Raw genomic sequence first — 18,165 nt, 5'->3', positions numbered from 1 at the left:
CCCCTGTCTTCTTCTCGGCAAGGAGGACATAAATATGCTTTATATAATGATTAGAAAGGCGGTTGAGCAGGCCATTGGTCTTCCCCTGAGTGCGTCCACAGAGAGGCTGCTTAGCACGGGGCTTTATACATGCTGGAAGAGCTGATAAAGGGCCATATTTCTATCGAGGAGCTCCAAATGAGCAGAACTGCGGCGGGTCGCCCCATCCTTCACCAGATTGGCTGGGCAGCACAGAACGTCACTCCGCTTGATGTACTCCTGGACTTTTGGCGACAAGAACTAAAGATGCTCCCTTTGCTTATAGAAATATGGACTCCTCACACGACGAGGGTCGCCGACAAGCACGGGTTCTCGCGCTCAACACCACCCACGGTGGGGATGATGCAGTTATCTACACAGACGCCTCCCAATATCGCGGGCAGCAGTATGCCATCATCGTGGCTACCTCCAGAACCAGCCTCCTTGCTTCTGCCTCACTCAAGACCGAAGACAGGGCGGCAGCAGAAGAGGCAGCCATCGCGTTGGCTCTCGCTCAACCAGGGGTTCGTAAGGTAGCCACCGATTCCCAACAAGCCTACCGGAATCACCAGTCGGGTTTGGTGTCCCGACCTGCACTGCGTGTGCTAAAAACCACTAACCACTCCCCAAATGGTTCCATTCAGCTCACCTGGACACCCGCTCACGCTTCCATGGAGGGCAACGAATACGTTCTCCAAGCCAGCACTTTTACCGCCCCCCCCCCCCTTCCTCGTGCTATGGAGCTGCACGAGGACAGTCACCCGCTTGTCCCGTTCAGGGACATAACCCAGCATTGTCGCCTTCTGAGACAGACCCTAGCTTCCCATTAACCTGACCTTTCCATATAACCACAAACTACCCTACGGCTCATACACTCCGGCTCCTTCCCACACCCGACGCGTCTTCACTTATGCACCCGAATTGCTACGACGCTGAATGTAAATTTTGCTCAGAAGTAGGAACACTCTGCCACATAATCGGGGTGTGCGACGTTAGCCCTGAGTATCCTCCTCTCTTTCCGTCAACTACCCAACAAGACCAATGGGAGATGCTGCTGTCCAGCCCCTCTCTGCTTACCCAGCTTCAGCTGGTGGGCAGAGCGCAGGCGGCGCGGACTGAATATGGGCTACAGTGAAGAAGGAACCACTCCGCTGGACCGCACTCTGGGCTGTTCAGAAGTCTGAATAGAAGTATGTCCTCCTCCTCCTCCTCCTCCTGCTCCTCCTTCGTCTCTGCCGCCGATCTCGTCACCTCCGTCGGCGATGGCAGAGACAGAGAAGTGAGATCGTCTAACACCGGGTTTTAGATTTAATTTTATAAAAAAAAGAATTTACACTCATGTGCTACCTGCGATACATATGTGGTGCAGGCTGGGAACCTCTTTCCCTCTCACAGTCACCTCACCTCACCAATACAACTCAACTAACCACCGTTCATGCATCATGCATTAATTTAACCTTACCAAGAATATCTTTTTGAACTAATAGAGGGTGTGGTTAGGTGCATTTCACTTCGCTCTGGTTTCACTATTTGTAGACCCACGTACGTGAGTGAATTGAAGTGACGTCGCGTGGGTAATCGTTGTGGGTGCCGTTTACAGCTTTGCTTTCCAATCACATTCACAGGGTCGATTGGCGCTAATTTTTTTTTAATGATAGTCATGCACGTGAGAAGGCAGAGTGTGGTCCACTGCAGTTTGGGCGTTTCACTTGTTGCTTGTTACAATCGTCACTGGTGTGGTCAGTGCTTGCGCTGTGAGCACAGATGGATCGGCCACGGCACAACAGAGTTCCATGGCCATAATTCTGACACTTGAAATACATTCGCGGATTAGGTATGTATGGACGCACTGGACAGGAAATAAATGCAGCATGGACAGATTCGGGAAGTGTTGGACGGTTTAAAGTCAAAACAATGTGCTTAGTTCGGATTTCCACACCTGCGCTACGTATAGTTATCCTCCGCACAGCTGTTACGCCTTGGTCTTTGAGCCCTTCGAGGAGATCATCTTCACTCTCATGAAGTAGTTCTCGTTCAGAGATGACGCCTTGGGTTGTGTTTAGGCTACGATGTGGCGTGACCGTCACTTTTAGTTGAGCCAGGGTGTCCTATTTCAGGAGGTTTTCACTTTGGTTTTTTCTTTGTACTCTACCAGCAGGTCGCCTGAGGCAAGTTTTTTTTTTGCATGGTAGTCTTTCCCAACAATGTTCTCGAGGCATTTTGCAATGAGGAACACCGATTTGTTTGCTAGAAGTGCATTTTCTTCTTGGGAGTGTACCACAAGGTATTTGTTAAAGGTTTCGACAGGTGGAGCTGCTCTGATGCTAATTACTTCGATGCAGCCCCTTTTCAGGGACGGATCAGTTTTTCTTGGGGTGGAAAAAAAAAAGCCATAAATACATGGTGTACATTCGGTAACAAGGCCGGCCGCCCACAACCGAGCCCAACAAGGGAACGTACCTTGCCACTATAATCCTATGCTCGGGATCGAGAGTGACGTATTTGCACAGGATTAACCCTCGCCGCCTGGAAAAGCCTATAGTAATAAGGAAGAAATGAGATGACAGGACAGTGTTAGGAAAGAAAATAGGAAAGAGAAAGAGCTGAGAGGAGGACAGGAAAAGGCGACTGGCTGATTCCCTCCTGGGCGGGTCAGACAGGGGGCACCGTCTGCGGGAAGCGGGGGCCAAAGTGGCGTGTTGCCGCTGCCAGGGGGCCGTGAAGGTCCAAAAAAACACTGGTTTGGCTCAGCCACCAGGATGCCCTGTCCCCGGACACGGCTAAGCCACGCACAGCCAGCGCGTGGGTGGGTCCAACCCACATGTGCTCGGGTCCGTGGTGTTGCAAATACCAAATGCCTGCAGGTGTAGGCACCCCTGCGTAGCTCGCGACCGTGGTGGCGCTACTCACCATAAACCTTGACTAGTCAAGGTGCCCCCTCCAGGGTGTCAGTGCTAATCGAAACCACTTCAAGAAAGCCGGCGTCAATTAGTATGGGCTGGGGTGCATTCGGCAAGCGCTCTGACGTAATGGACAGTAGGCTACCCGTGTCAATACAAAAATAGGTATACAAACGACGCGTACTCCAGTGATGAGTTATGGGGCAGAAACTGGGCTACTTACTCAGCAACTTGGAGGAAACTTGGGTCAGCTTACCCAGCCATAACACCTATAGACGGAAAATGAGCGTCTTGGATTAGTATTAGGAGCGTCTTGGACTAGGAGCGTATTCGATTCACACGTGTGGATGACTTGGGCGCTTCATGTAATGAGGACAAATGTCAACAGATGGACCAGCCGGGCAACACAGTGGCTACCGGATGGAGGAAGACGATTAACTCGATGCGCAGATAAAAAAAAATCGCAGTGTGCACAATGCATCGGACATCGCAAGATAGGACCGGTTTCAAGTCTATGGCGGAGGCGTTTGTCCTGCAGTGGGCATAAATAGGCTGACGACGACGGCCACGACGACGACGACGACGACGATGATGATGATGAGAAGGAGGAGGAGCAATGTACTGGATACATTCATTAGTTTGCAAGCGCATTATTGTGCATGAAGTCAGAACGTAATACATATTTATAGCCAAATACCCTCGAATTTCTGCCCCTCCGAAAAAGAAAAACCGCAAGCATTCATAACCTTGCTTGTCGTATCCGGAGTACGAAAAATATTTCCGCCATGTGCTCAGCTAAATCAGGAAGGATTATTTGTTTTCATTTCGTAGAGAGCAATAGACGGGAGCGGCGGGCATTATTCCCGTTTCTTGAGGCTTCCTGACGCCTCGCGCAGCTCGCGAGCAGCCATGAAGCGAGAAAACGTCCCTTCGTTGAACGCAGTCTGCCCGACAAGAGGCGTATCGGGCGTCTCGTTTTTCGGCTCACTTCCCCCGGAAGCTGCCGCAGCAGCAGCGACGGCGGCCGCCTACAAAGACAGACGGCCGATTTCGGAGCGGAGGACGACAACCGCAGAAGAGATGGCGAAAGTGGATGAAGCCGGCACTATGGGACAGCAGCAGAAGCAGCGTCGGCACGAGCAGCGAAAAGTGAGTTTGTTACAAATCGAGCTGAAGAGAGTGCGGGTGCGACGGCGAAAGAAACTTCAAAGAAAGAATGCGGCCGCGGGATGCGGCGTCGAAGGAGCCTTGCCGAGCGCGCGGAGCATCATCGGCGCAGCCAGCCAGCCAGCCAGCAGCGTGCGGTCGCTGTGTGTGTATATACGTACACGAGCCGGAGAGATAGATGGACGGGCGTGCGATGCTGCGCAAGCGGCGGCTGAAGAAGAAATGGGGTGCTGGCGGCGACTGCGCTGCGCGGTGGCCGCTCGATTGTCGGGGCCATCCGTTTCGTGGGGACTGAATCGAGGTCTTTCGCCGTCTGTCGCCGCCGGAATGGGCGTCCGTGATGGATGGTCGCCCATTGTGGCTCTCTTGCTGCCGACCGGGGCTGGCACAGGAACCGCTCGTCTCCGCCGCCGCCATAGGGTCGTGGCGGCCTCGTTGTCGTCGACACGGCGGCTAACTCGCGCATTCCGCACGCCGCACCGCTGCGTGCGCAATCGGAAACATTCGCCTCGGTTGCGCAACTGCGCAATTCGTCTTAAACCGGCGAAGGTGCAGAGGCGACAAGCGAGCGCTGCTTCTCGGAATGCACTTCCTCAATACGTGCGGCTCGGGTAGCCGCAAACAAGCGGTATTAGCAGACGGTTAGCTAGCTAATCTTCCCGTGAGCCACACAGGAAGGAATCAAACGCGCATTTATGTTTGGAGCCTGCTTTCGTTTGCGCCCCCCTTGCAGTACGCGGCTTGGTCTTATCCTTGATACGAAACACGTCGAGGCAGGGCCGTATGCCTTTGCGGTGAACGGGCAAAGTCTCATCACCGGACAAAAGCTCAACCGAACAAAAGCTCGCCAAATCCTTCCTGGACCTGGGCATACGTTCATCGGCGTTCCTCTTCTACACGCGCAAAAGCTCTCCGCGGAAAGCCTAACAATGCTTTCATTAAGTTCGAGCCGATTAACGGTTGGCCTTCGTATATCTGCCGATTTTGTTTCATCGCTGCTAAACGATTACATTAACCCATAGTGTAGGATTCAGTTTTACCACTTTATACGCATTAACCTTTTACAGTTACGGGATTGATATTGTAAGATTAACATCATACTCATAGTACACTAACAATGTTAGCGGCGACATATGGCTCGGCAGGTCATCGAAACTCTAGTTATAAATCAACATATAATAGCAGGAAAAATGTAGGCGTAGTAAAAAATAAATGAAATGTAGTCGGTTAAAAAAAAAAAAACACAGACGCGGCAGCGTATAGTTTCGGCTGCACTGGGTGATAGATGGATCCTTTCAGACTTTAAAGTCCCTAAATTGTATAGAGGAAGCCCCTGCTTCACCTTTAGCACGTGCGGAGCCCTAATGCCCCATCCTTTTTCTCGGGGAAGGGTAGAGAGGGAATAAGAACTTCTCCATAGAATCAGTGTGTATGACGGCAAAAGGACGGTTTCTTGACATTTGTTTCCACGCAGTGCTGCCACAACCCCTTTCTTTTACTGCGTAGCAGTATGTGTCTCACGCCCCCCCTCCCCCCCCCCCCCCCCCCCCCATTCTTCATTCCGGTGAAGCCGATTTACTCGGCGCCACTCCGGGGCTCCTCCTCGCCACCACCGACCCCGCTTTTGGCAACAGTTATCACAACGCTGATCTCCCTCACCACCACCGATGCCTTTTTCACAAGTTGCTGAATCGGCTGACAGTGGCCGTAGCGCCGTTATCAAATGACTGCGGAGAATCAACAGCGGCGCGAATGGGTGTCAAAACGCCCAAAAGCCGCAGTCACCGCCGCCGCCCAGAATGTAGCCGCGGCCGTTCACACCTCAAATTCTATAGCTGCGGTTGTCTGCCGGTTGAAAGCAACTTGCCCCGTTGGAACGCCGGCGTAGAACATAAGCTTACGTTAGCTTGAAAGCCATTCCGAGCAACATCGTCGCGTCGGCGGCCCTCGTTGACCAGCTGGTGATAGTTGTTATGGCGGAAGAATAACAATAAATCCTAGTCTGGCTGCATATAAACTCTTTCTCTCTCCCGCCGCCGGTGTATTTCACGCTTAATTACGCGCCCACCCCCGTTGCCGGTTTTGGCGTGCACGGGCTGGGGGCGGAAGGAGGAACAAGCTGGAACAAAGAAGGAAATATGACGCTGATGAGAGCAACCCAATGAACATTCAGATTAGCAACTGCTGTGACCGATATTAGTACGCATATTGCGTGCCGCCCTAATAAAGCATCCAGAAGAACATGAGCGACGTGACTTCTCCGAGTTCCTGACTTTTTTCTGGGCTTCGCTTCCCACGCTCCCCAGCCTACCCCCAGAATTGAACGATAAACAAATGGGGCAACGCTTTCAACGCGCATGCACACTTTCCCTTCCTTACTCCTTCGTCTTCGCTCACCGCAGCGGTCAGCAGCGGGAAGCAACACTCGAGAGATAAGTGGCCATGCTCGTCTGCCGCGCCATGAGCTGGAGACAAGCAGGCTTGCCTTGGGGAGCCGGGGCGTCAGCTGCCAGAGCGGAAAACAGACCTGACAGCATCCCGCTGCGCAGCGCAGCACTCGAGTTGAGAATTCCGCCACTCCGGTCAGCCGCCGTTACGCCACGTCAGTTGGGAATTGTCTTGGCAGCGGATATACTGATCGCTGCATCCGTTACGTGTCTAGCTATATGCGTTACTGCGACTGCCTCTGATGCTGCCTGTGATCAGCAAATCGTTGAAAGGTATATTCCCGTGCATGCTGTGCTGAAAAAAAAAAATAAATCCCTTTAAAATAATTAGAATAAAAAAAATTAACAAAATGAAAATAAAAAATAAGTTCCCTTTATGCGATCAACCTGGCCTGGACCGACCGCAGGGGCAGAAACGTCTGTGGATTCGTATGGTACCGACTATGGGTCGTGATCTTGGGGACAATAAAGATGAGCATGCCTGTGCGAACGTGGCTAAATTTTTACAAAACTTGCTTGGCAAAGGCCCTATACCGATATACTGTGACATAAAATTGAAGGATTTAAAACGAGCCGTTGCTCATACGGCGCTCTCTATGCCCAGACTTTAACATACCGCACTCAACTTGTTTGCTTCGTTATACCAAGCGGAACTGAGAGGTGGGCGCTGACCATTGTCTCCGGCGCAACCGACTTCCCACACAGGGCCCGGCCTTACTGGTGTGCACACGTGTTTTGCAGATTAGCTGCCTGTACTCCGTCGGCCCGCGGACCTGAGTTGGTCTTGTTCTTCACGCTCATGGACCGAACCTTTAGCTTTGTACGCGGCGGCCAGGACTGATCCGATTCATGCAAATATATAGGGCGTGGACAACTCTTACTTCCGTGCAGGAACATTTCGCACCTTCCTCGCCGCAGCTTCCTGTTTAGTGCAGATCCTAGTTAAGTACAGGATTGAAACGAAGGTGTTATAGGCGGCAGAAGGCTGGAAATAACGGGGTTTTCACTCGATTAAGACCTTAGATAATCTTTGAGAGTGACCGATAACCATTATACCCATTGCAGATGACTTTGAAACTTTGTTTCCCTCCAAAATAAAAAATAACAACGCATTTATTTTGATCTGATTGCTCCTGGGCATGAAAATAGTGAGAATTGGAATCAATGCACTTGTTTCGTTTCCAATGACGCCAGCCAAGAGCGCGCACCGCCAGGGGGGGTAGGCCACGCTAAGTTCGGACCCCAAAGGAGCAGCGTGAATACGAGGAGCGACAAAAGGCAAAAGAAGCGGCAATACGACCTGCATCGGCTTGCCGCCAAAATCGATGAACTTCAACGGTTTGCTTTCCCCGATGTGATTTTGTTTTTTCCGAGAAGGCAAGTTGCGCGGCCGCTCCACGGCACTCATTTCCCACCACAGCGGCCAAGGCTACCGTAGGAAAACTGTTTTACAGAGAAGCTGTATAGTATGCCTCTACCTCCCGACGGTTTCATCGCCGTGGGTAAAAACTCCCAGGCCTAATACTCCGAGAGCATATGCGTCAGTCTCATCAGGCATACAGCATAGAGCGCAGAATTCGTTTAATGAAATCACAAAACAAGCATTGAAACCGCATTTTGGATGACATGAGGCGCCTGTGAACAATGGGACCCCACCACCATGTATTCCTGGTAAAGATAATGTTTGAGGATTGGCTTTGAAGGCCAGGCAGGACTAGTGTCACTAAATAGAGCCGTTCTTACCCTAGACGCCTAGCGCATGTGTCAGGCTAGGCAGGGCCCAGCATTTGACGCATCTCTGGGCACACTTCTGCTGCTGAAATGCTATTGTACGCGTTATCTTCGATTCACATTCGGAACGACGTCCGTCGCGCGCAGCCGCATAGCAGGGACGACAAGCTAAGCCTACCAGAGTAGACCGACTAAAACGCATAAACAACAAAACGGCGGCGACCATGAATCCTCGCAGTGTAAACAAATGTCACGTTATGCGAAATGACCAATGATCATGGTGGCGGCATGGAACAATAGGAGAAAAGAGTGCCGATACTCTGTACCCTTATCTAGTGACACCAGCCGAGCGCAAGCGACAAGCCCACCGAGACGACGACAAACATTTCATGCCCACCGCCATCACCATTAATAGTGGTTTAAAACAGCTTTGGTGGACATCCACTTTCGCAGGCCGGAGTGACGTCAAATTTTTTTTTTGCTCCCTTTCTAAATAACTAGTTAAGTGCTGCCACCTATCTGCGGGTTAAACAGAATAGGTCGTTAAATGACATTTTCGCTGCATACCACGGGAAGGACGCCTAAACCAACAAGTCGTGGAGAAAAGCCGCACCAACGAATTTAAAGTTTGAGCAATTAAACAAAAAAATGCTGTCCAAGGTAAAAGAACTAGTTTTTTTCTAACATTTTAACGAAAACTTCAAAGAATCGCTTTAGATATCAAATCAAACAGATGAAGCAGTGGCGACTCACCCGCCACTTTATGATAGCTCATCCCTTTTGACGTCATAGTAACCTCTTTGTGGGATGGGCAGCCGCGGACCAAAACCATCGCCACCAAACACGACGCGTCTGATTGTGGGGGTGCAATTTGTTCCGTTTGATTGTACCACTTGAATGCCAAGATAGAGCAACGACCAGCTTTATAGATGGTGACCTGCGCAGCCTTGGCCAGGCCAGCGCGCCTTTTAACGCGACAGCTGTTTGTTGCGGAGCGACCACCTCGTTGCGGTTGAGCCGCCAGTGAACGGAGTCGTGAGGGCCCCGATCGAAGCCCTTTAATGGCGATGACTGACTTACAATGACGATGATAGTGTGATGGTATGTGCCAGGAGCTTCATCTACAATTCACAACATACTCCCGGCTACAAAAAAGACGTGGAAAAAACATTAAAATCTGACACAAGGCTCCTGGCGCCGTAGTTTTAAGCACCGTATAGTTATAAGGATATGATACAGGGTGGATTAGACTAGATTGCCTTTTAGGTCCTTTTCTACGTTCCTTAGGTTTTTTGGTGGTAGGAGACCTTCATCTTCCAGTAGTAGGTGGAGCTTGACAACTGGTTTCTTTGACCAGGACCGTCGAGTTATATGGTTGTCCCGCTCGATCGATGCACTGCTGCCTGATATCTGTCGAAGGCACCGAGAAGAGACGACCTCACAGAGATGATGTTCTTCGAGAATACTTTTTCCTGGACCTTTGATAGTCGTGTGCCCTCGAAATTCCTCTTGAGTTTATTTTCCGCGATCATGTGCCGTAGACTGCTGTTCCAAAAGTCCACCGATGTTTCATTATGGGTTTCATATTATGAGCTCGCTTTACCCCCCCGCGCGAAACTGCTCAACCTCGGCCAGTGTAGCTTGCGCTTCAAAACACACAGGAATCGTGGGTAGAAATTTATTATAGCGCGGGTATGGTAATCACGGCGCATGCTCTATAAAGGCCATAGGACCTTTGTAATTTTGTATGATTTTTTTCGTGCCGGGGGTGTGTGGCGCGCAGTTTTACGATACCGGGGATTTAAGTGGGCTCCGCAACGTGGCACTACGCTCGCTAGCGATTCCTGTCTACATCGCTCTGGGATCGGAGACGATCTGCTGGATCCTAGCCATTTACAGCTATGCTGTAAAAAAAAAAAAAGAAAATGTGGCGATAAACGCTCATGGACGATGAAAAAATAGCACGGATACAGACACCGGTATCTGTTGTATCATGTCTTTGTAGAAGTACGTTTTGTTTCTTTTTTCGTCAGCTACAAATTTCGCGGCGTCATATTACCTGCCCACTCATACGTCCTTCGACTGCGGCATGACCAACGTCAGGTGCGATCACGCACTGTCTGCTGTTTCACCGAACACGGCTACCACAGAACATGGAGGGTTTCGGCTTCCTCGTAGCTCGTAGACGTGTTATTGCATAGTGAAGAAAGCAAATGCCGAAAACTGCTTAAGAATCAAATTGTCCTTTGACGACATGGATTTCCAGGCGCAGTTTCCTCTCTAGTATACTTCCTAAGAAGCTCTATGTGCTCATCAAGTGTCCACGTAAATACGCCGTTGCTTCCAGCCGTAAGTTACGACTTAAGCAGCAAGATTCGAGGGCTGGCCTGAATCGGGGCAACCGAAGTGTTGAAAGGAGGACAACGATACTACGGCGGAGACGACAGAAAGGACACGCATTTTCAGCAGGTGCCGCGCCTGCGCAGTGAAGTTCGTTCAACGCCAAGTCGGTGGGGGCATACTCGAGAGACACGGTCGCGAGCCATGCCCGCAACTGACGCTACCAGATCAAAGCGTCTTTTCACCGGAAGATAAAAATAAAATTCCGGCCATTCATGAGTCGAAGCTACACCTGGGCTGCGAGGCACGACGTGGCGGACGTTTCTCGAATAATTTTGACCACCTGGCGACCTTCAACGTCGGCCGAAACCTCGACACACGGGCGTTTAAATTTCTGCTTCCATCAGAAAGACGGCCGCCGGGGCCGGGAATTTACGTCCTTGGGCGCAGCAGCGCGACGCCTTACTCACTAGGCCACCCCGGGGCATTCTCACCGGGCCTGATGCGTGCACCAGGATTGGGTCACCTAATAAAACAGGAGCAAAGGATTAACGCCAGTCTCTCAGAACTCACGAAAGGCGTTGATTATGAGTAGAAATGGACTAAACTAAAACCCAAGGGTCTCATCACATGTATTTTCAAACGACATTCCCGTGGTTCATGTCTCCGCTGCAAGCTCCGTTTGGCAAACTGTGGAGGGTGCTACGTTCAAGTGAAAAATAACCTTAAAATAGGAACGAATTTCCTCTCAGAAAACAGTCACGTGCTCGGCATGGCTCTATAGTCAAACGGCACCGCACTCATAATCGCCAAAAAGAGAAACTCTGTAACCAATTTAGCCACATCATGAAATGCCTAACCAAGAGAAGGCAGGAAAGAAAGAAGAAGCGGTAGCGCTCACTCAGCCACTGATCATGAGCTGGACATTGCAGAGCTTACTGTACCACAAATTTTCCCGTACCGAAGAAAATAAAAAAGAACATCATAATCAGGACAACATATAGGGCAGTCCTCAACCTCGCACATTTGACCGTGAAATGAAATGACAACCAGTGGTTTACCAGGGTAACAGAATGGACCGATAGAGATGGGTCTAGAAGAAAGTCAAGGCCATTAACTCGATGTAGGGAAGAAATAGCTACATTCGAAGGCAAACAGTGGACTCGGACAGCGCAGGGCAAGAGCGGTGAACGTCAATGGGAGAGGCCTTCGTCATGCAGTCGACCTTAATAGGATGTTGATGTTGATGACGATGAATAGGCCCCCAATTTATGTCTTTTAACGCTTTTGAAGAAATCAGAGAAACCACTATCTTAGCACCAAGTGAGCGGCTGGAAAAACAAAATCGGGAAGGGCCATCGTATGAAACACTGGTTACCCCTTGAAAAGAAATGACCGCGCCTTGATAGATAGGTCACCGATTCAGCGACTCTGTATAAAAAATTCTCCTCTGCCAAAAACGTGGATCCAAACCTACGCAAAAACAGTCATATGGCACGATCAAGTTCATTTGAGGAAAGTTGCAAATTTATGAGACCAGAGTATACACCGACCCGGGCACGTACGAAAGTACGAGGCAGGAGATGTCGTAGTTGACTACTTGGGCAATATTTAAGATTGAATGGCCCTTCTCCGTACAGGAAAAAAGAAACGGAAGTTGGAGACATCCTCTTGCAATCCCACTAGCGGAATTATCGAACAGAAGCGTAAGCATTAGTACAGGCTCTCAAAAGCCATTAGGCTGTTTTCTGCAGGCAGAATACCTAAACGCTTCTGTAAGATGCTACCTTCCACAATTCAGAAAATTAATAACATCACCTGGACGCCCAGACACAAGGGTATGGAAAAGAACGAGGCACCGGTCAAGAGGCACGGGCACTCACATGCCGTGCTCCTTGCTACCACGACTACCGCGCTCTCCTCCAAGAAAAATGCCATAATACTCCTCCTCCTATGGCTAGGAACACAATTTTTTCCCTCGCTACATGGGGGTCGAAGAATCGCAAACTCTGTGTAGGATAAACCAACACATGTAACTACAAATCTATGTGGACGAAGATGTTTCAGAGAAATATCTTCGTCCACAGAGAAACGTACGTCCTCTTCCACGCAACCTAGCTCTGTCCAAAGGTATGCTCAGGGGAGAACCACTCCAACATTGCATATTTCACTTCTATCAAGACATGGGAGGCAGCTTTGATCGGCTCGTTACCTCAAGATCAGCCGGAGCTGATGAGCGAGCAAGGGAAGGAGCTGCGGCATCTGGCACCCTAGATTTCAGGTTCCACCCTAGAGCTCCCCACCATCTTTTTACCCCCTTTTCCTGAAGCTCAACCATTTCTTCCGTAACAAAGGTCCTCATACCCACACACTCTCTCTTCGCAAGAAGCAAGAATGTTCAGTCCGGCTTAAGCATCAGAGAATAAACACTTTGAAACACTGACACTGACACCGTCTCGCTCAAACTGACAAACAACCAATCCGCAGCCTCACCATTTTACCCTTACATTTTGAGCCACAGAAGCCCAGGCCACGGCGGTTAAAAACTCTTCCTAATAGTCTTTCTTTCTTTGCTGAGTGCTCGTGAAGCATATATCGCAAATACAGCAACTTCGTTCGAAAACGCTCCCTGGCAGTCGAAGTAACGCTATCGCGTCTTACATCTTAAGACCCATACGTGTATGTTACTTGAAACTTTTTTTTTACTTGTTTGGCTTTGTTTTAAATGCAGAGCATTTCTTTAACTTACGATGTCACCCGGCGTTGTCGGCGTGCCTCGGCGTCCGCAACAGCCGTTCCAGGTGCGCCCTCTCCCCCACTCCTCCTCTCCCGCATCACGCTACCCTCCTCGCTCTCAACAACACGTCCGCACCCCTCCCCCTACACTATATAAAAAAATAATACTTACCGGCGCCTGGTTTCGATCCCACGACCCTGCGGGCGGAACGCAAGGTACATGGTGCTCTACCCACTGCGCCACAAAGCCGACACAGAATGGAAGGCTACGAACGCGCCTTATATCCTTGACTCATTCAAATTGCGCCAAGAAGCTGCTGATACAACGCATTCACTACCTGTGGGCGGAACGCGAGGTACATGGTGCTCTTCCCACTGCGCCACAAAACCGACACAGAATGGGAGGCTACGAACGCGCCTTATATCCTTGACTCATTCAAGCTACGTCAAGAAGCTGCTGATACAACGCATTCACTATCACCAACTCCCCAAACACTAAACGTTAACGCAATACACCCACCCCCTATGCGACGCATTTACTCGAGTCCCCCTCGCGGGGAGATGGGCCCTTTATTTACTTTTGTGTGACTCCACTAGACCGGCAGCCGCTGATTTTTATTCCCACGTTGCGTCTGCCATTTGTCGGCTCCTCGCGATTGCTTGGTCTCCCACCCCTCTTATGGCACTGCTTTACAATGAAGCTGTTCGCCTATACGTTGTCGGCATTTCTTGTGTGGTTGTTCTCCCTATGGAGAGCATCACTTTTTTGTGGGGTTTAGGTATGGACGTACATAATTTCGGGGTGCGCTCACTGGCGCGTATGCATTAGTGGCGCCAAAGTCTGCGGAACGGGCTTACAGCTCCCAAAATGCAATTTTCCGCTGCCTACCAGCAAAATTACGGATTTGTGCTAGCAAGTCCTGCATCATCATCGATATCATTGTTTTTAAAGGTGTGGCAGATGACCAGTCTGTGCGCAAATCGAATTTGATAGCCGAACCACATCCCGTCGGCTTTTGTGGCCGTTACGTGGAGTGTGATGAGTTTTAGGGCTTTGAACATTAATGAGATGAGTAGGTGGTGGTGAAAACATTTATTGATCATTTGTTAGCCGAAGAGCAGCCTCTATGAGTGGGGTCCTCAGTCCAGGACTCCAATGGCGGACGCTATCCGGCGGGCCCGCTCGATCAGCCGTTGTTGGTCTTGCGGGGCAGTGCTGGACAGAGCAGCCTCCCAAGAGGAGAGGGTGGGGATGCGTATAGGGGTGAGCCCGTCTGGTGGACGCGGACACTCCCATACAGAGTGGTAGAGGGTGGGAGTGGGGCTCTGGCAAGCCGGGCAGTTGCCAGCGTATTGGGTGGGGTAGAAGAGGTGTTTGTGGTGTAAGTTTGGGAACGTGTGTGTCTGGAGCTGCCGCCATGACGTGGCGTCGGCGCGGGACAGGGAGTGGTGGGGTGGAGGTAGTGTTTTTCTTTGTGTGCGGTAGTAGGCGAGTGTGAGTGTATAGTTGAGTAAACACGTCAAATCGTTGTGCCTGAATTACTGGAAAGGGCTCAATGGTTCCGTATGCTGTGCCATGCACTTTGGTTGGATTTCGGCTTCCCCGTGCTTAATGACGAAGGATAACGTTAAGCAGATGTTAAGCCCGCCGCTTTTCTGATGGAGGCGAAGAGCAAAAACGCCCGTGTGTACGAGATTTCGGCGCACGTTAAAGATCCCCAGGTGGTCAAAATTAATCCGGAGCCCTCCACTACGGCGCGCCTCATCGCCTGCGTTGCGTCGGCGCGTTAAACCCTACAATCAATCAATCAATCAGATGTTAAGCCCTGCGTTTAGAGGGACAACGAAAACGGTTCTCAGATGCACTGCATGCCTTTTACGTAAGCATAGAATCCTCTAACCCGCCGGATTTGTTTTTAGTCATGGGCGAAGCCACCGTAATGGGGCCGACGAATGCAATCCCCAGCCGACGAATGCAATCCCCTGATTTCCAGCTGGACACAGCTGGACACAGCTCATGTAAAAGCCACATGGCCAAGGTACGGACGGTAAAACTTTATACGTGGAGTTCTTGCTTGTCACGTCCCAAAGTAATGCTCGGTACTCTCACGGAGTTTCCCATCTGCCTGTTTTCGCGAAGCGTTCAGCTTACATTTTCTTTTTGCCTCGTTATTGCCTCCACACAATTAAAAGAATGTCGGCTCCCTAGATTGGCTGATGAAGTGCACCTCTAACACTTCGCAAGCAGACATTGCCATCTGCATTACTGAATAATATTGGAACCTTACGCCTGCGTATACCCTAAAGCATGATGCCTGTGTTGCAACCAAACCATTATAAAACGACCACACGAAAACCCGTCCGTTATATTATTTTAAATGCGGAGTGAAAAGCAAGAACAATATTTTTTCCTTGAACCTGACTTGAGCTATTTCTTGCCAGTCCAGTCCTTGAAGGCTGTCGAAACATTTGCCTGACAAGTGCCGCTAGACCCTCGCTCCCCACCCTGAGTGAAACCAGGGCGCGTGTCACGTAACGTATTGGACAGAAGTTAAAGGAGCCATGAAGACAAAATACAAGTTGGGTTTATTAAAAAGACTGCTTAGTCCCGATAACAATGATACCAATGTCATCGCAATCTTCAAACAAACAACGGAGATATTAAAGAAAACGTGTGAAGCAGTCGCGACCCCCTAGCCAATTTCCCGCAACTTTTCTATGACGTCACGGAACCTTGTTTGGGCGATTGCGGCCGCCTAACTGACCTGTCGCGACGACACATGACTGGACGTCTGTAATTAAGCCTCTAGTTCCATTTGACCGCATCAGTTGAATGCTAACGTGCAGTTAACGCACTGAAAATTATATTTTATTGGTGGCCCGTATGACGTCATTCTTGCTCATAACACGTCACTGTGGCGCAAAATGTGAAAGTTTTTAAATACAGTAGACTCTCAATAAACGGAACTTCAAGGGACCGAAAAAATTAGTTCCGTTTAACAGGAGTTCCGTTTACTGAAAGAGATGTGCAAAGGTGCAAATTTATGTGCGTGCACACTCAAGGGCATTTCATGGAACTCTAAGCACTAGAAGGTGAATGTAGCTGGTAGTTTTTTAGAAAGCAAGAAAACTACAAGAGGCTTAGGCACAGCATTCACAAAGTTGATTCGGCAACAATGAGTCGCTGTGCACTATAAAATGCATCAATTATTTTTGTTTGAGTCCTTGCAACTGCATCTTCAAGGAGGCTAGAGGCTTCAACTTCGTGAGTGCTTACGCGCCACCGAACTTAGAAGACGGCAACGCCGTAATGAAGCACGAATAGCACCACGATGGCACGAACGGGGCGGCAGGAGCTAAGCCCTGTAACCTCGGCGTCTTGAATCGAGACCGAACGACTGGAACAAGAACTGCGATGTTGCATTCGTTGCGCTAACACGGCTAACCACTTACGAGACGAGGCTTACTAGGCCAACGAGGCTAAAAAAACACGGAGGAAGAAAAAAACAAAAACGAAACAGCCTGAACCGTAAAAAGCTGATTCTCGTGCCAATGGGTATCACAAGAAGTTCCAATTCTAGTTCCGTTTACACGGTGACGCAGAAATTTTAGTTCTGATTACCGGAAGTTTTTTACGCTGTCTGAATACAAAACCAACCAACTTACCGGCTACTGTTCCGTTTAAGCAGCAATTCCGTTTAAGCGATTTCCGTTTATCGAGATTCTACTGTACTTGCTTTTTTTGTTAAAAAGATCTTTTGTGGCTCTAATGGAGCTGAGTGAGATACTGAATCCTAGTTCTTTCAAATTAAACGAAGTTGTATTTTCTCTTCATGGCTCCTTTAATAGTAGGCGCCATTAGGTGTCAGGAACAGCATAACGTAGCGTGAAGGGGCCCTAAGCGTCGGCACGTTAAAACCCCACAATGAATGAATGAAAATGAAATGAAGAGGCCCTAACCTTTGCTGTCTCCCACGTCAGAAAGAGCAAAGTTGCGGGAGAATAATTTTACACTTTACTAGGGTCGATCCCTTTATCTTTCTGTTTACGCCTGTGTTGGGTACAACAGGCCGAAAATTGGGACAAAGACAAGAAAACACGCACTGCTTTAGAATACGCACGCGGAACAGTGCTTCTGTTGCGTTTTCTTGTATAGAGCTGTTTTTTATCAATTAAGGAACTCGGACTAGCCCTACAATTTTCGCTGACATAGGTTTGCGTATCTCTGTTTCGCTGCCTCTACAAAAACGAAATATATGCTTCTTTTAGGAAAATCCATTGGGCTGCATGCAGGTTACGCCGTCTCCATTCTGCCACCTTTTAGGAAACCCGCATCGTACATGGTGGTGGACTCGTGAGATTAGGGAATAGCGATTATGCGCTCACCAGGGCGCCCACGTGGCGGCAATCGCTACCTTTTGCTTCGTATTTTTCGTGAGGGCATTGAGTTCCTAGATTTTCAGTGCCCCATCCGCGTGACGATATGGCAGCGTCTGGCCACTGACTCATCTCTAATTTCGTTAGGGAAAGACGTTCGGCGCGTCCCGCTCCAGTTGCCCAGAGACGGCTAACCGCGGCCTTGAGATTATGCGCAATCTTTTTCCACCGCATTTGGAGGTGATACACTTGCGGCACCCACGCGCCGGGATCAGCGCCGAATCGAGGCCTGTTTTACCACGGGCCCACCTGCGGCCATCGGTCAGCTCCGCAGCGGGGCGAGCACGGGACGCCAACACTGGGGCGGCCCGAGAAGTGGGCACGCATGCATTCTGCCGTGTGCGCGAGCGCCGAGAGGGGGCGAGGAGTGCGGCAGCGGCGGCGGGGGG

This window comes from Haemaphysalis longicornis, unplaced genomic scaffold, assembly GCF_048455015.1.
Source record: "Haemaphysalis longicornis isolate Haplotype H1 unplaced genomic scaffold, Haemaphysalis longicornis Haplotype H1 scaffold_1, whole genome shotgun sequence".
NCBI lineage: Eukaryota > Metazoa > Arthropoda > Arachnida > Ixodida > Ixodidae > Haemaphysalis > Haemaphysalis longicornis.
Note: the sequence above shows the minus strand (reverse complement) of the source record.